Raw genomic sequence first — 19,234 nt, 5'->3', positions numbered from 1 at the left:
CACTTCCAGAGAGAAGTTCTAGAAACTTAGGGAAGAGACACAGCCTGCCCTGCCATAAAGGCTATTAGACTAGAAATAGAAGCCAAGGGTCTGGTCTCACTGGCACCAGATGCACTGACTTTATTTCCCCATAAATCTCCACCTTGCCTACAACACACTATTGTGTGCAGGTCCACTGAGATGATGGGTAGGGAAGCAGTTTTTAAAATATTTAGCAACTCTATCGTAATTAATTAGGCTAGGTAAATGATTAGAAAATGACAGTTGGAAATTGGGTCACTTACAACCCTGGAAGGGAGGAGGGCAGTGAAGGAGGCTGTTTAAGGCTCGGGACTCAGGTGACCTGCCATCCCGCTAAATGACACAGATGGAAGCAACAGATTCTCTTTTTAAAAAAGCATCTATGATTGCTGAGCACCTACCATATTCTCAATCCCTTGTAAGATGTCGAGAATAGTGTAGAAGAAGCATAAGATCTTACTGCTGAGGCTTACTGTCTATCAAATGAGATAAACATGTACAAATAAGCACAACTCCTAGCATGAGTTATGATAAAAGTCAAGCTAGGGTGTTGATAATAAATGTCCAAAGGGCTCAGAGTAGGAATCTATGGGCTGGGAACCTGGGTGGCTCAGTCAGTTAAGTGTCCAACTTCGGCTCAGGTCATGATCTCACAGTCTGTGGGTTCGAGCCCCGCGTTGGGCTCTGTGCTGACAGCTCAGATCCTGGAGCCTGCCTTGGATTCTGTGTCTCCCCTTCTCTCTGCCCCTCCAATGCTCATGCTCTGTGTCTCTCTGTTTCTCAATAATAAATAAACATTTAAAAAAATTAAAAAAAAAAAAAAAAAGGAAATCACTGGGCTGGTATACCAGGGAGGGGTACCCATGGAGTTGCTCTTGAAGCAAAATTTGGATCAGTAAGCAGAGAAAAGGAGAGAGAACATGAGGAACATAAGGAGCAGGTCAGGAAGCCCATGGTGATGGCATGGTTGGAGGGGTTGTCAGTATGAATGAAACAGTTGGGAGTGATGAACAATCATCACGAAGGGCATCATGACCAGTTGCAGAAAGCCTTGACATCATATGAAGGAGTTGATCGTAAAGGAAAAGGAACCCATCAGAGACTTTGGAACAAAGGAGCTGGCTTGACCAAGTGGTGCTTTAGGCACATGGGTACAGGAGTAGAATGCTGAATAAACAGGGCGCAGGGTGAGGCTAGTGGCAAAATACTTACAGAAGAGGAGCTCAGGAGTGCAGGGGGCAATGGTCAGATGGGTACAGAGGGAATGAAGACTAATAAAGGAAGAAAAGGTAGGACTTAGTACCTGTTTGCATGTGGAGCATGAAGGATGTTCTGGAGTAAAGACATCATGATTGCCTTGATCCTAAAGAACTGGGTTAGTTACAGGAAGTTGCAAGCATGCCCTAACAGTCCTGTAGCTGGCAGGACTGGGGACAAAGAAGGCTTCCCAGAAAAGTGACATGTTCGTGAAGTCTTAAAGGTTACATCTGCTTGCTCTCAGAGAGTAAAGAGCATCCAAAGAGAGGAAACAGCATGGACCAAGACAAAGGAAGGGAAGTGTGGAAAAGAGAACCCCCCATTGTGGGGATGTCTCTGAACACATGAAGAGTGGGAGAAGGCTGGAGAACTAGGCAGGGGCTAGATCACAGAGGAGCTTTAGGACTTCAGGCAGCAGGCACTGGGAGCTTGGAAGGCTTTAGCGCAAGGGAGAGACACTGTAAGAATCTCTTGTAGTTGTTTGTACAAATACAGGGAGTTGAAAAATACAGATAATCTCAAAATGAATTGTTATGTGACTCTGAAAGCATCCTCAATTACTTGAATGGAGGGAATTGTATTAGTCTTTTACTACTCATGTGTCTCTGCCTTTATTTTTATATGTTCCACCTTTCAGCGTAGTAAATGTTACTGCTATAGGGGCACCTGGGTGGCTCAGTCAGTTAAGCATCTGACTTTGGCTCAGGTCATGATCTTGCGGTTTGTGGGTTCAACCCCCTGTCAGGCTCTGTGCTGACAGCTCAGAGCCTGGAGTCTGCTTCGGATTCTCTCTCTCTCTCTCTCTCTCTCTCTCTCTCTCTGTCCCACCCCTGGTCACACTCTGTGTCTCTCTCTTTCAAAAATAAATAAACATTAAAAAAAATTTAAATAAATGTTACTGCTATAAAAAAATGGGGGCACATAAATCCTCCTAATAATTATAGCATCAGTGAGATTGCAATAAAGTTCCCATTTTTGCATCATCTACTGTTTTGTGCCCTGAACTCAACCTTGTCTGAAACATGTCTAATATTAAAACTGGGATCTCTCCTTGTTTTGGTTTTGGTTTGGTTTGCTGGTTTGCCTTTGCCCACCTTTTATTTTCAACTTTCCAGTCACTTTGTCTTACTTGTTTCTCTTGTACACAGAATACGATTGTTTTTTTTATTTGTAATGTAAACCGAGGATCTATTTCTTTTGCTTGATACATTTGACTTTTATTAATTTTAATTTGCTAGATATACTTAGAACCAGTCTTAATATCATATGCTTTCTGCTTTTATTTTACTATATGGTCTTTGTTTTGTTCTCTTTTAATTTAATAGATGCATGGGCTCATAGTGATACTTTAGAAAGTTTTAATATTTTTTTTAATTTTTAAGTAAACTAAATATAATATACTTGATCCTCTATATCCTTAAATATAGCTCTGCAAGATGATGAAATTTTCATACTTACTCTTCTCCTGCCTCTCATTTTCCTATCATACCCAATTTTAGTTGATGATGATGATGATAATAATGACAATGATGGTAATATTTCTGTTCATCTTAATTTTATAATTTTTAATATATATTTCTTTCTATTCCTTGATTCATTAGCCCTACATGGTAATTTTGACTCTTGGCTCCCCCCAGCTTCTCTCTTTCCTCACCTTCTGAATTGTGTTAGTTAATTTTTTAATGTTTATTTATTTATTTTGAGAGAGAGAGAGAGAGAGTGCACATGCAAGCAGGAGAAGGGCAGAGAGAGGGAGAGGGAGAATCCCAAGCAAGCTTGGCACTGTTAGCACAGAGCTGGAGGCAGGGCTCGATCCCATGAACCACTTGATCCCATGAGTCTAAATCCAGAGTCAGATACTCAACCAACTGAGCGACCCAGGCACCCCTGAATTGTGTTAGTTTTACTGTTTTTCATGTTGTTCTAGTTTGTTAGAAAGTACATCGTTTTCTAGAACCATAATTGCCACAGGTCAGTGTTTGTTAAGGTTTTTTTTTTTTTTTATCTTAATCCTAAACTAAATTGTTAAAAACCCAGTACTAGTCTTTCTGCCACACTTTCTCTATTCTCTACTGGTTGGTTAAAGTGCAATTTATTCCAGACAGGATCCTAGTGACCACATTTTCTGGGTTGTCAGATGTTTAGTAGCAGCATTTGTACTTAAACAAAAATTTGAATTTAACATTTTTTGATTTTTTTAAATTTAATTTTTTTTTGAGAGAAACAGAGAGCATAAGCAGAGGAAAGAGTAGAGAGAGAGGGAGAGAGAATCCCAAGCAGGCTCCATGCTATCAAGCAAAGAGCCCAACACAGGGCTGGATCTCATGAAACATGAGATCATGACCTGAGCTGAAATCAAGACTTGGATGCTTAACCGACTGAGCCACCCAAGCGCATCTCCCTTAAATTTAATTCTCACTGAGATTTTTGTAAGCACAGTTCCACTGTCTCCTAGCATGAGATGTTACCATGGAAAAGTCTGAAAACAACCCAAAATTTTTCCCCTTAGAAAAGACATTTTAGTTTTGTTTTGTATTGTTCGTTTTGTTTTGTTTTGTTTTGTTTTTTTTCATTTGTTTTTATGGTAAAGAGTCTTTCTTTACCTTTTGGGTTGCTGGTTCTGTATTGACTTTCTCAGATAGTTTTGCTTGGTTTGGGCTTTGCTTTGTACGTAGACTTAAATATCTTATCTCTGTGATTATAATTCTCCAAATATAATTTCTATTCTTTTTTTTCAATATTCTTTATCAAGCACTGCTTGGTCTATTTATGCATACACATAGGTCTATTTGATCTGTTTCATCTTCCACAGCTACCATGTTCTCTTTCTAATCCTTGTTGACTAATCATTTCCATTTTGTTTTGCTCACCTTAGCATTCCAGTTCTTAAGCCCACTTTTTTGAGCATTATCTGTTTACCTTCTTGTTGCCTCTGATGGCTTCCTAATTGTTGTGAGGACATTATGTCTCCTCTACTTCTTTCCTGAGCTCTGCTAGCTCATTTTTTATCTCTTTCAGTGGTCTTGACATTTCTTCCTTGAGTTCTTATTTTATATAAGTGATCTTTTCCATTAAAGTTTATTGTTTTGGTTGTCTGTGCTTATTTGCCCAACCAGAGATAGCACCCCTAGCTGTTTTCTTGTTTATACCATATTCCCTGTTTCTTGATGGAGCCAGAAAGGGTCCAGGGATTCTCTCACAGACAGCTGATTCACTGTAGGCATGTTGTTTCCCAAAAGATTGTGTTGGTTTTCTTCTCTTTGATGAACTCTGTGCTCTGCCAACCTTGCTTGAGGTCTTTGGCCCAAGACATCCTTCAACATCTACCTGCTCCTTTTGGAGTTTTATTGCATTTGACAGATTTTCCTCAACAAAGGTGAAATTTGTATTTCTGCTTTTTCATTTTCCTTATTGTTTGGGAATGAATCTAGAAAGAAGTGGGCAAGGCTTTCTTAATACTATCATCTTAAAAGTAGAAGTCCCCTTTAAAAGGCTATAAATCCCTGTCTTGCTCCTTCTGAATCCCCAGCACGTAATATTATATCTGGGAAAGAGAAAATCCTCAATAAATACTTGTTAGATTAAATTAATAAATGAAAGAATGTAATAGTTGAGACATAACTGCATTTAAGACCTTTCTTCAAAAGACCTTATGCAACTAATCTGGTTCCTCCTCGCTACAGCGTAAGAAGGCATATTTCCCAAGGCATTTCTCATGGTTTAAAGATCTTCTGCCCACATTCCTCCCATCTTTCACACCTTTTCTTAGCATCCTGATGTCACTTACTATTGAAGCTTGGAGTACCAGTACCCATGAAACAGTAAATTCTACAGAAACACTTTATACAGTGGGGTTTTCTTTCTAGCTTGGTATCTAGCCCGTTTTTATGGATGCATTTTATGATTGTTTCTCCTTGGCTTACTTCTGAAATTGGAAAAGCCCTGTATCTTCTTTACCATAAATCATCAGAAAATAAAAGCAGAATGTCATTCTGCACCATGTTTTGGTAAGAAAGGATCCTTATATAAGGATCACATATAAAAAATAAGGAATTGTTCACATTTCCCCAGGTCCCCCCAGGGCCCCACAGTGGTCTGGACTCCATCCAGTTGCAGCCATAGAGGAAGGATCCTTTGAGAAATGGAACACTGTAAGATACAGACACTCTTTTCAGCCCTTGTGAATTCCATGGCGGTCTTTAGCATGTATGTGATCCAAGAAAAGATCAGCCCGGCTGTCAGAAGAGATACCAAGTCCAGGTTTCTCTCTGGTTTCCCTTCCAAAAGACAGGAGCCTTTAACTCAAAGAATCTACTCCTTAAGTCCCTTGAGAATAAGATGTATGTCTCAGACTATTCTTATGCCTTCCATATAGGATATAATAGGCATCTGAGAAATATACATGTTAATTTCTGATTGTCCTTGGGTTTATAGGTAAAACCAAAAGCTGTCCTACTTGCTCAAAAAACTTCAGTGCCTAATCTCTGACAAGATTCCTCATTCCTTTAAGAGATCTTCAATGGATGATTTCCCTTCTTCCTTTGTCTTGGGTCACTCAAACTCCTCCAAATTGCTTATGCTCTGCACCCTTCTCATTGCTGAGCTGACTGCAGTTGGTTGTCCATAACTGCCCATGTTGACAGACATGAAACCCAGAGTCATGTTGACTGACCATGGACTATCTATGCCAGCCTGCAAGACCAAGATGGGTAGGACAACAGGAAAGGGAGAGCCTGGGAAATGCATACCCAAAGTCCTTATTATAAATACTCCAAACAAGAGCACAATGACCAGCCTACAACCAGCACATAAGTGCTCTTCCTTCCAGACGTACGTGATATTACCCTTCCCACCCACATCACCAAAGCAGAATACCTCCCTGATTACCTGCCTGAAAACCTGTGTCCACACCAACCCTACCCCTATCCTAGGGACTTTGATGGATTTTCATTAGGAACACAAGCATCCTGCTTCGTCTAGAACAGTCCCAGGTTATGTCTGGTGTCCTCTCAAATTAAGTATGTGTCCCAATCAAAAGTGATTTTTGTATGACAAATTATATGCTGTCCCTAGTTTAATTTAATACGTGATTTTCAAAAGGCAGCACGAGTCAGAATGCCTCTGGTTATAAGAAAAGTCCTTCTCTTTTTCCCACCTTTGTAGAAGAATATTAGGACTCACCAAAAGAATGACACCAAGAAGAATGACACAGATACCTGAAGTCCCAGCACACAAGTGACCTGGAACAGGTGACTGGGGAAAATTTGACACTGTAGGGTGTCCAGACAGGCTCAGAAATTTTTACGTGAGGTTTGAAGGAAGAATCTATCCCAGAGAGTAGGAGGGAGGGGCAGGACCTGAGGCTCAGGGGAGATATTTGGGGATAACATAATCTCCAGGTCAAAAAGAAGGGCATTTATGGAGAACAGGCATTTTGTGTGTCCTCTTTCCTCCCTCCTTGCGCCTGCACATTTTGACCAATAATGCACCAATAACAGTGATTTCTCTCTGTTATTTCATTTATGGCAATAACTTCAGGTCTTGTGTCTGGTCATAATGGTGATCTATGTGTGCCATCTACAGTGGGCATGGATAATGAATCCTATTTTATTTCTTAATTAAGAATTTGAAAGTACCGCAAATTACTGCAATTAACATGGATTTTCTTCCTCATTTATTTACTTATTTAGATGCCTGAAATTGCACCCTTAGCTTAAACCAACCACAGGGTTCAAAGCCTGTTAAAATGTATAGTCATTAAAATATTTATTCTTTCCCCAACAGTGAAGTTGCAATTTGGAAATGGTGGTGATATCCATGTATGCAAAACTAAAAAAATAAATTATATCTATCTATATCTATATCTATATGTAAAATATAGAAAATATAGAATTCATCCAGCTAATTTAGAAAGTTGAATTTACTGACAGTCCTTTGTGTGACTGAAATAAACTAAGATTTTCAGAATAGCTCATTATTATTTTGACTTCAACTAGCACTGTGGTTTTCCCTCTCAAAGTTCTTGGGGACTTGAGCATCATCATCTTTTCAGAAGTTCAGTGTTCACTGAGAGATAAGAATAACAATTTGAGGGTGGTTGAATTCATCTGCCTGACTTCAAAACAATATACTTTGAAGAAACTGTTTAGCATCAGATTATCTAGTAATTTTGAAGAGTCAACCTTAGGCTTCATTCTTGGGTTTTGGGATTTGGTCTTGGTTTTGTTTCTAACTGGTTTGCAGAGAGACACAGCTCAAGAGAGAGTGGTTGAACTTAACCAAAAGTATGGCTCAGAAACGTAAGCCCTGGGGTGTGGGCAGCAGCCGCTCCACAATGCCTCCAGCAGAGGTGTAAAAGGGTACAGTTCTACCAGAAAGCAAGTGGGAAACAGCATCTCAAAAGCCTTAAAAGATGAAAACCCTTTGAAATCCAGCTATTCCACTTCAAGGAATTTATCCTTAGGAAAGAATGAAGGATGTGTACTGAGATTTAGCTACAATGATATCCATTACTGCCCTGTTTATAATAGCAAAATAAATAAACTAAAATAAGCAACACACAACAGTAGAAGATTGAGTAAACCTTACACTGGAATACTAAACAACTATTACGAACTGTGTGGTTTATATTAGCTATCTATGGCTGCTTTACCCCACAGCTTAGCAGCTTAGAACAACAAACATAGTATCTCACAGTGTGAGTCAGGAGTCTGTGGGCAGTGGCTGAACTGGATCCTCTGACTCAGGACTTCTCATAAGGCTGCAGTCAAGGTGTTTGAACCATCTCAAGGCTTAACTTGGAGAGAATCCACTTTCAAGGTCCCTCCAGTGGGTGTTGGCAGGATTCAGGTCCTCTAAGCCTGCTGGTGGAAGTCTCCCTCAGTTCCATTGCCCTCCTTTCCTTGGGGCAGTTCACAACACAGCAGCTGTTTCATCACAGCAAACGAGCCTGAGAGCAGGAGAGGGTGAGCAAGACAGCAGCCAGAGCGATTTTGTAACCTAATCTCAAACTGACATCCCATCACTCTTGCCATATTCTATTGGTTAGAAGTAAGCCAGAGGTCCCACCCACACTCCAGGGGAATGGATTTCACAATGGTGAGGATGCAACATAGTGGGGATCCCTGGGAACCATCTTACAGGCTGTGTACCACACAGTTGACATTTATCTGGTGGCAAAAAATATTCATAACATCTTATTCAATGAAAGAAAAGCAGGTCACCAAACAGCATATGCAGTATGATCTCAATTCTATGAATGAAAAACAGTAGAAAAAAATATATATCCATATATACATAAATACTCATGAAACAATCTGTAAGTGTTCCATGGGTTAACTAGTGATTATATCTGGATCGTGGGATGACAGATGAGTTTTATGTCTTGTTTCCTAATACTTACTTTCTATTTTTTTCTAAAATGAACATTTTTGCTTACAATTAAAACAAAAAAGAGCACATGTTATTTAATCAAAACCCAAAGCAATTTAAAGTTGACCTCCACTGTCTATCTTTACAGGACTTTTTGTTGCTTACTACTTGAAGGCACCTAAATAGGAGTTCACAGGACTCTTTGTAGAACCCATTGACCCCACTGTCAAGAAATTGTGAGTATGTTCTAGAACTTTCTATATTTGTGTCTTCTGAAATAACTGTTACCACCAGTAATGCTGCCATGGAAAACTAAAAAAAAATTTCCCCTCTGAGGTCACTAGGAGCACATGGGAAGTACCTGAGACAGCTAAGTCATATGAAGACCTTCTTCCCCTTGAGTCATTGTCTTCCCAGCTCAGTCATGCATGGCTGCTTTCAGACATAAGCTAGCATAATCACATAGTGTCTATTTTCTCTGCAAAATTCCAATAGGATAGGTTCTATTTATATGTCAAAAATAGATGAACAGATGTGACACTACTGGACATATTTGTGAGTTTGTAAAAGGAAAGGGGATGGGTAAGTGAGAAGATAAAATCATTAATAATCCCCACACTTCATTAGTTTCCTTGCCATGTGCCACCAGGAGGGCCTGAGTTGGGATGCCTCTGGTTCAGGGTTGGAATGATTTCTCTAGCAATGTAAATGTTATCATAAGGTCACTTACTGATGAAAACTACTGTTTTGCTTAACATAGATTTATTGGTTGTTTGACAAGCAGACCAGCTTCTCTACACCTATACAGAACACAAAGAAATCTGCTTAGGATGGGTGAGCTGGTATCCATGGAGAAGGAACGCAGTAGTTTTTAAATGGCAGGGAATTAGGACCAGGTCTGAAACACTGGTGGATCTTTCAGTGGATCTATAGTACAATAGCTGGTGTAACGTATAACACTCAAATCTTGGTGGTTTAACACCATAGATCATTTTTCCCTTCTATAAGGCCCCATTGGGTGTTTATCAGAGTGGTGATTCAGAAACCCAGGTGTCTCCTGTCTTGTGGCTTCACCGTCTTTTAGGGCCTTTGAGTTTTATGCTTTATGTTCTTCATCTACCTGGTTGACAGGGAAGAAGAAAGTGAAGATGGTACACCCACTTCCTACGCACCTTGGCCTGTGATTGATACACATTATATCCCATCAATGAGCACTAGTCACATGGGCCTTACCTTGATAAAAAAGGGCTTGGGTTAGTCCATGACTGGCAGTCACTTCCTAACAAATCCACTATGTGGTAGGGGAACACACCTCATGGGCTCTGTGAGGAAAAATCATAGTGTAGAGAGTTCCTGCTCAGAAAATTCTTAATGGGCATTCGTACATCAATCACAGAGCAGTTGACTCAGAGTCAGTTGACTCATCAATGACTTTGAATAGTGAATCATTCTGTTCCTAGGAAGGAACTTCTAATACCAACCATACCCCCTTCTTGTGATTAAGGCAACAAGCCCCTGGTAACAAGGCTCTATAGATTGTTCTATATAAGAAGTGCTAGATATGCCTGCCAATGCTGGAAGTCTGCAGAAGCCACTAGGTTCTCATGATACCAGCTTCAAAATCACTTCTGTCTGTTTGCCTATCTCTCTCTCTCTCTCTCTCAGCCTTAGCTTCTTGTTGTCTCAAATGACAGTAACAAGTTCTAACTCTTAGAATTGTTGTAAAGCCCCAAGGAAATAATTCGAGAAAGGGCATGGTACACATTTTCTCAACACCAGTGACTTCTCTAGCCAATATCCACATATGATGAATAATCTCTGAAATGCCTTACCAGCACTACCACAGTTGTTGATTCTAGTAAGATCCTTGTTACTATTAAACTACAATTATAATAATTAGCACTACCGCCAATAATAAACCCATAACATCTCTTCTATGCAAGATGTACATAGACGAGCCTTGATCAACAGTGCTTTACATTTGGATTTTTGACTCTCATGACAATGGTATACAGTGGGAAGGAGACTCACTATTATCACACCCATTTCATAGGTGAGAGAACTGAGCCTCATGGAGGCTAAGTGATAATGACCAAGGTCACATTGTAGCCCACTCAGAGAGTTACCACTTGGCTCTCAAACCCAAGTCCAAATGATACTACTGCACCAGAAGTAAAATAGGAAATTGTTGGAACAAGTGGAATCATTGAGGAGACCTAGTCTCACCCCCTCATTGTTCAGATGAAATGGGGATGCCTTTGAGGGCTACTCTGTTTTGTGCCACTGGCCTCAGGTTGTCTTATCTCCTTCCAGATTAGTCAGGCTAATTGGACCTGGGTTGTGGGATGGGGATAGAGGCAAGTAGTGAGTGTTGATGTCATTTTACAGAGGCTATAACACATGGGGCTCTTGGAAACTGTACCAGGGAACATGAGCAGGATCCCAGGAAGGTGGAAAAGGGGGTACTTTTCCTCCACTCTGGCTCATACACAGACACACTGGCCAGCACCACAATCCTAGTGATATGGGTGACAGACTAAAAACCACTTCTAGGTTTCTTAGCGTTTTCTTTCTCTTCCATTCAATTCTTTGGACTTTTCCCAGCTGATGTTAATGACTAATTCTTTAGTGACTTTAGGGGCACCTGGGTGGCTCAGTCAGTTAAGCGTCCGACTTCAGTCAGGTCATGATTTTGCGGTTCATGAGTTAAGAGCCCCGTGTTGGGCTCTGTGCTGACAGCTCAGAGCCTGGAGCATGCTTTGGATTCTGTGTCTCCCTCTCTCTCTCTGCCCCTCCCCTGCTCTCTCTCTCTCTCTCTCTCTAAAAAATAAATAAACATTAAAAAAAATTTTAATTCTTTAGTGACTTTGTTCTTTCTGTTGAGAGAAAAAAAATATTTCTACTAGCCTTAGGTTTGCAGTATAAATAATGTCTTGAGATAGTGTTTGACCCTGAGTTGGGTGACTCCAACTGCCAGGGGCAGTGAGCTATAACAAACGTGGATCTCCATGTACAGCACAGCCCCCAGGCCCAGACCTGCTGCTCACAGCTGTGACGACATGAGGGTCATTTAGACACTGTAGGTCAGGATTCCCTCATCTGTCAAAGCAGGTGGATGATGCTCTCCTCACCACCTCCCCCACTTTCTTATGGAAATACTGAGACCTAGGGGCTCAAACAAGTAAATAGACAGAAAGTGCTTTGAGAAGCATAATGTGCTAAATAAATGTAGCAGGAGTCATCATTATCACTGTGCTATTGCCATTATTATTTTGTGGTCAGCTCAGCTTTTCTTAACGCAGAGCAGTTAATGAAGTGGCAACTGTATTGGTTTCCCACTAGGAGGGTGACGGGGCCAAATGAGGCTCTATTTTTATCCCATTTTAGTGTCCAGTTTTTTTTTTCCACAACAGCTATATCTAGTGGGTTTATCAGTATTTTAATTACAGTGCCACTTTATTATACTTATTCCTAACAAAAATCAGGCCAAGGACATTTTTTTAATCTTAAAAATGGTAGATTTCCCTAAAGAAATCCTAACTTTCACCAGCAACCAGAACACTGCTACCTTACCTCTAAGCTTGGTACCTACAACTTTTAATGAATTATTTTCAGCATAACCAAATTTTTTAAATTGTACTTGAAGGTCTACCAGTAGAGAGAAAAATGACAGAATCTATTTGTTATCAGGCTTTGGTTTATAAATTTTTCACCAGCTGAGATGCATTTTTCCTATGGTCATGAGGAGTTATGGGAATAGCTCCTCATAAAGACATACTAGAAGGGCCAGACAGACAAAAAGAAAGAATACCCACTCCCGACCCTGGTGCATGGCCATTCTGTTGCTCCTGCAGCATTTCAGATAGGCTTGCCCTCGTATCATCATCAAAAACAAGCAAACAACTGCCTCATTGGAAGGAAAAAATAAATGTTGCAAAGTAGGGAATCTAGCCCGTTAGGGCCATAAAATATCAAGTTATAAGGGGTTTTGTAAGCATATGGCCCAAATAACCATTTTATAGATGAGAGAAGTAAGACTTACATAGGTGAAGTGTATATCCAAGATCATATAAATGCACAAATATTAAGTTGAGCCATATATTACTTTCCTATTGTTGTTGTAACAAATTACCACATACTTACTGGCTTAAAGCAACACAAATTTATTATCTCACAGCTCCATAGGCCAGAGGTCTTACACAGGGCTCACTGGGCCAAAATCAAAGTGTTGGCAGTGCTACATTCTTTTCTGGAGACTCTGGGGAGAATCCATTTCTTAGCCCTGTCCAGCTTATAGAAGCTGCCTGCATTCCGTGGCTTGTGGCCCCTTCCTCCATCTTCACAGCCAGAAATATTGGGTCTCTCTGATCTTTTTTCTGTAATCACATCCCTGACCACAGCCAGGAAGGGTTCTCTGCTTTTAAGGACTCATGTGATGAGACTGAGTCCACTTGAATAATCCAGGATAATCTCCCTATCTTTAGGTCAGTAACCTTATTCACATCTGCAGAGTCCATTTTTAGCATAGAAGATAACACATTCACAGGTTGTGGGGGATTAGGGTGTGGACATCTTTGGGTGGGGATTGGGCATTAGTCTGCCCACCACAGGGAGAATGAATTTATGGAGAAAGAAAATGGTGAGATAGAGCATTGATTGCTTGAGCAAGAAAATAACTGTGGACCCTTGTGGTAGGCTAGAGTCTCTAAGATTCTGACTCCACTTGGAGACTTGTTGGAAGTAAGAAGAGTGCTTAGGATCAAGCCCTGCAGGGGAAGGGAAGGAGGGAGGAATGGGCAGAGAGAGGCGCTGGGCAGCAGGCTTTCCCAAAGCCTCAGCTCACCCCATGAGAATCCAAGAAGGGGATGGCCCTTCAGAGTTGTCATCAAGGTCTCAGCCTTTAAACTCTTTCCCTCTGATTGCTGTGACCACATCAAGCAGTCACAGGGTGTGGGCTGCCCCAACGAAAGGTTGTGATCTTGAACAAGTCTGCTTTCTTCAGAGAGGACAACTCCCAGTAGCTAGTGGAATTTGTCCTTCATTGATGAAAGAAGTTTATAAGCAGACAATCACAGCTTCTACCAGAGAACTTGTGCCTATGTTTCATGCCCACGTTTGAAAATATTAATAATAATAAAGTCAGCTGTGATCTGTTTTGAATGATACCTAATTGACAGATTTTGCAAAGTGATTCATCTATAGCAAGACAAGACAGGGTCTAGAAGGAGACTTGCATGAACATGGAAGCAAGAGCAGGAAGGAGTCACATGGGAAGAGGAGAACAAGACTGGGTCAGAAATGGTGTGGACCCCAAAGGAAAGGATAGACAGATTGCAAGTTCTGGCGACTAAGATCCAAACCCAGGTCAAAAGTCCAGGACTCTTCCCAAGCCACAGCAGAGAAGGGGACATTAGCAGAGGCTACAGGCAGGGGTGGTAATGCTGCTAATTGGTTTAGAAGGATTCCAGCAACTTCCAGCAGAGACTGGTCAGGACATTGCAGTCCATCATCAGCCATGGAGGTGACTAGGGAACAGGTAAGAAGTCCTGTTTCAGTAGAAATGAGGAAAGAACAGGAACCAAATTACCAAGGAAAAGGGTGTTCTGTATGAGATTAGGCAGGTGAGTTGTGGTCTCATGTCATCTAGCCCATGGATGTCATTTGGTGCAAGGCCAAGTCTGATTTTGGCACAAGAGCAGAGGATACTCCGGTCATCTCAGTACTAAGGGGTAGACAGATGTGGAGGCATTGCTGTGTGCTCACTCCACAGGAAGTCTTTTCACAGAACATCAGGGCTAACCTTAATGTTAATTTTAACAAAATGGTATATGTGAGGAGGGTACAAAGACTGATATGTTCCCACCCTTGAATCCCTGCTACTCTCACTATCTCTAGTCAGTGCTGAGCCCAATACCTGCACCAGGGTTAGCTTAGTCTTTTTTTCCACACAGACCTCACGGAATCTCAACCACCTCCACTTCTTTGCACATCCAGACTGAAAATGTCTAAAGGAAATGGTATTTAAGAAAGGGACTTCTTGAGGCACCTGGGTGGCTCAGTTGGTTGAAGTCCGACTTCAGCTCAGGTCATGATCTCATGGTTCATGAGTTTGAGCCCTGTGTTGGGCTCTGTGCTGACAGCTCAGAGCCAGGAGCATGCTTTGGATTCTGTGTCTCCCTCCATCTCTGCCCCTCTCCCACTCACATTCTGTCTTTCTCTCTCAAAAATAAAATAAACATTAAAAAAATATTTTTAAATGATAGGGACTTCTTGCATCTTCTAGAAGTCTGTGTAGATACCGCATTGGGTCTACCATACTTACAAAGTAGGTTTCTTTCTCCTACATGCATTGATTCAACTGGTGACAGCAAAGCACTTCAACACAGTAAACACCATTACCTTCCTGTAAGTCCTTTGCCACATGTAACTGTCAGCAAAAACACTAACAAAAACTTCTGTTTTTTATAAAGGCTTCACATTTTTACCAAGAACTTTCATGTCCATTATTTCATTTTAATTTGACAATACTACTTGGGGAAGGAACATTTTATGCCCCTTGTAAAGATGAATAAGTTGAGATTCAAAGAGTTTGAGTGACTTACCTCAAGTCACAGGTTAGAGTCTGAAACTGGAGCTGGACCTTATTAACACAAGTTGCCTCCATCATCTTTTCATGGTATGTCCACCCCATTGAAAGAGCTGTGTCTCATAACCCTGGAAGTTTGGGGGAAAGGAGTAGGAATGGTAGAGAAGGCAGAAAGCTGAGGAAAAAAATGTCCAACTTTCACCTTTTATCTTAGGCCAGTCCTGAGTTTATTGTTTTTGACTCTTTTTGACTTTAGCTCTGTGTTTTTAATTCTCCAAAAAATTCTTACATCCTTACCTCATTTGTTCCACTCAGCAGTCCAGTCCCGTGAGGTAGGCAGAGCACATCTAACAAGGGATGATGAAGCTGAAGCCCAGAGAGGTTAGACCACTGACCTAAGAACAGTTGGCCATCTGGTGGCAGTGTTGGAGCTGGAACCCAGATCTTTGCGTGGGGATGGGATGGGGGGGGAGCACCTGCTGAGAGAGGTAGGAAGGAGGCATTGCCTTAAAAGACTCGTCAATATTCATATACATTTCACAATATACGGAAGTCAAGCCATTATGCTGTACACCTTAAACTTATATATCCATTGCCTGTCCATTGATGATATCTCAATAAAACTGGAAGAAATAAATTTAAAAATTCATACAAAAGTAAAAGGGGCCAAGAATAGCCAAAGAGTTTTGAGAAAGAACATAAAGAAGAGGGGCTTATCTAACAGACATCAAAACTCATGATAAAACCTTGTGATGGAGGTGTAGGGATACAGAGATTAATGAAATAAACTAGAAAGTTCAGAAAGAGACCCACGCATTTTGGGAAGTTGGGTACAAGACAGCAGTTGATTACAAATAAATAGGTAAAGTATGGACTTTTGATATTAGTGTCACAACAATTGTCTCCCCATACTCGAAAATTAACATTAGAGTTCTATTTCATATACTAAATAACAGAATATTGCAGATAAACTCCAGGTGGATTTGAAGCTAAAAGTTCAAATAACAACAACAACTTTTAAGCTATTAGGAGAATGGGGTGCCTGGGTGGCTCAGTTGGTTAGCTGTCCGACTTTGGCTCAGGTCATGATCTCATGGTTCAAGAGTTCAAGCCCCACATTGGGCTCTGTGTTGACAACTCAGAGCCTGGAGTCTGCTTCTGGTTCTATGTCTCCCTCTCTCTGCCCTCCCCCACTCATGCTCTGTCTCTCTCCATCTCTCAAAAATGGATAAATGTTAAAAATTTTTTTTAAAAAATTTAAACTATTAGAAGAAAGTCCAGAAAGATGTTTTTATATCAAACCAGGGAAATACTTCTTAAGATTCAAAAAAAGCACAAAAGAAAAAGATAAAGTGGATCACATTAAAATTTAATATTTCTAGAAGACAAAAGACACCATGAGCAAAGCCAAAATACAAGTGAGATATTTGTAAGAGGCAGTTGCAATGCATTTGACCAACAAAGGATTAATATCTAAAATATGTTGGTAAAACACTGCAATAAGGAAAAGACAAACAGCCCAACAGAAAAACAGGCAAAATATAAAAATAGAAATGTAAATCAAAATGGCCTATAAAAACATGAAAAGATGCCCTCCCTCATTAATAATCAAGGAAATGCCAATTATAGCAAACAGATACCATTTCACACCTACCCAGTTGTCAAACATTAATAGTTCAACGGTGCTGAATTTTTGAGGGAAATAGGCACTGTCATTCTAGAGGGAGCGCATTATTTAACCCCTTTAGAGAACAATTTGGAGAAATCTTGTAAAAATGAAGATATGTGTCTCTATGAAAACTAGTTTTATGTCTAGATATATACCCTAGCAAAACTCACTCCTATGTGTAATATGACTTGTAAAAGGATGTTTATTATTGTATGGTGTGCAATATTGAAAATTTGGAAACAATCTAAATGTTCATCAATAGGGCAATGGAAAAGCATTGTACATTTCATAGCAGTGAGCCTCCCTGAGCTAGACTCGTGTATCAAGGATTATTTTAGAGACAAAAAAAGAGAAGGATTATTTTGGAAATTCCAAGTTAAACAAAAAGAATCATATCATATCAGTGTACCGCTTACATCCATGTTTAAAGCATACAAAACAATACTATTACTTACAGATTCACGCATAGGTGAGGTAAAAGCATAAAAACACAGAGAAAGATCCATGCAGTTCAGGAAGATCGTTTTCAGAAGGAGGAGGCTAATAGGCTCAAGGATAGTACACAGAAGATTCAACTGAACCAATGTTTTATTTCATTAATTAAAAAAAAAAAAGCTAAAACAAATTCAGCAAGATGTGAACATTGTACCATTCTGTGCTGTGGATATTGAGTGTGTGACATAGTAAACAATTCAAGAAAGAAAAAGTTATTCACCAGCAGCCTCTCTTTCCTCCGGTGGAAATGAGAAGGCAGTGGGGAGCATGAGTCTGCAGGAAACAGAGCTGACAGCTTTGAAGATTATTTTGGCTTTGGATTTCTGCTCATGCACACACACCGAGACAGTTCCACACACGGGAGCAGCGGGGTCATGCACAAAGCGCTGCCAAGCAAAATAGTCAAGGCACACAGGGGGCTCCGCCAGCCCCAGCTCTGCCAGGGCATCAAGAACATTCTGTGGCTAGGAACAGGGCCCAGGAATGACAATGGCTTAAATACAATAGGACATTCTCTCTCTCAACATAAAAGAATTCAGAGGTTGGCAGTCCAGGGCTGATAACAATGTCTGTGCGATCTCTCCAGGACTCAGGTTCTTTCCATCTTTCTGCTCTGCCATCCCTAGTTACATGAGTTCCATCTCCAGGGGCACTTCATGATCTGAGACAGCCCCACAACTAAAAGTCATCAAGGTCAGAAGCAAGAAGAAGACAGACAAGGTCAGAAGCAGGGAAGGTCAGAAGCAAGAAGAAGAAGACAAGGTCAGAAGCAGGGAAGGACAAAATGTTTCCTATGGGCCATCCTATACCCTCCAACAGTTCTTTTCTGGAAGTCCTTAACTTGCCTGGACATTTTATTGGCCATTCCTAACCCCCAAAGGAGGCTAGGAAATGTTTTGTTAAATGCAGTCAGCAGTGTGCCCAGCTAAAAAGCTGGGAGCTCTAATGCTAAGGAAGAGGGGGAGAGGCTAGTTGGTTAACAGCTAGTGGTGGCTCCCAGTCAGCAGTAATGCATTTTGTGCCCCTAGACAAGAGCTTGCCTCCTCTGGACACTGCTTTCCTGTCCATGCAAGAAAGAGCATTGACTAGGTGGCTTCCTCAGTAGAGCCAATCATCTTTGCTGTTAATCCAGTCACACTTTGGTCAAATTTCTACTTGGGTAATTATACCTGAAGCCCTTATCTGCCCATTTGGCTTCTACCACTCAGGGATAGGTCTGAGTTGGGCTGCTAACCTTTTTCTCCCCCCATAGTTGTCCTTCTGCACTTATGCTTTATACCCCCCCCCCACTCTAGGAATTGCAGTTTCTCTTCTAGGCTCATCAACTGCTAAAAACACCCAGATTCTAACCTTCCAACTCACCTCTTCCAAAGAGCCTTCCCTGGCTTGTGGTACCCGCACTGAGACCACTTCATCTCTCTGTCCATTGTCAATAGTTTCTTTCACATAGACAGTCAAGTACTTTTATTGAGGATGGGCCTTCAACTGTCTGGTGCAGTGCTCGTAACTTTTTTTTCCAGAACCCCTCTTCAACTGAACATTCTGTGAAACCCCAAGGAAATGGATACAATGAATTAAAATGGTGGTGTGCAATGGGGTGGAGCCCAAAGTCTTCAGAACACGCTCTGAAAAGAGAACACCTTGCCCTTATTTTATGAATGAAGACATTGCTGCCCTAAGTCAGAATTGAATTGTCCCTGGTCATACAGCTCCTAACAACAGTGATGATAATGACAGCATTAGCTAACACTCACTGTCTGTGTCAAGCACCAGTCTGAGTGCTTTTCATAGATTAATTAAAGGCGCTAAAAGTAAAATAATAACAAGTCTCTGAT

General features: G+C 40.8%; 1 protein-coding gene and 1 long non-coding RNA gene across 2 annotated transcripts in view; one reads left to right on the top strand and one right to left on the bottom strand.

Annotated features, from left to right (window-relative positions):
- Positions 1–15,861, bottom strand: part of LOC125914653 (uncharacterized) — a 40,560-nt gene extending 24,699 nt beyond the window's left edge. Inside the window, exons 1-2 of the long non-coding RNA XR_007455378.1 lie at positions 15,533–15,861; positions 15,252–15,363 (exon numbers count right to left, since the gene is read on the bottom strand). This is a non-coding gene — a long non-coding RNA (uncharacterized LOC125914653). The remainder of the gene's footprint in view (positions 1–15,251; positions 15,364–15,532) is intronic.
- Positions 1–19,234, top strand: part of SLC14A2 (solute carrier family 14 member 2) — a 444,882-nt gene that overhangs the window by 253,911 nt on the left and 171,737 nt on the right. Inside the window, exon 3 of the mRNA XM_049620168.1 lies at positions 8,798–8,885. The gene's annotated coding sequence lies outside the window, so the exon portion shown is untranslated. The remainder of the gene's footprint in view (positions 1–8,797; positions 8,886–19,234) is intronic.

Source organism: Panthera uncia (assembly GCF_023721935.1).
Source record: "Panthera uncia isolate 11264 chromosome D3 unlocalized genomic scaffold, Puncia_PCG_1.0 HiC_scaffold_8, whole genome shotgun sequence".
In the NCBI taxonomy this organism is placed as follows: domain Eukaryota; kingdom Metazoa; phylum Chordata; class Mammalia; order Carnivora; family Felidae; genus Panthera; species Panthera uncia.
The sequence above is the reverse complement of the archived record's forward strand: the minus strand, read 5'-3'. Positions and strand labels throughout refer to the sequence as shown.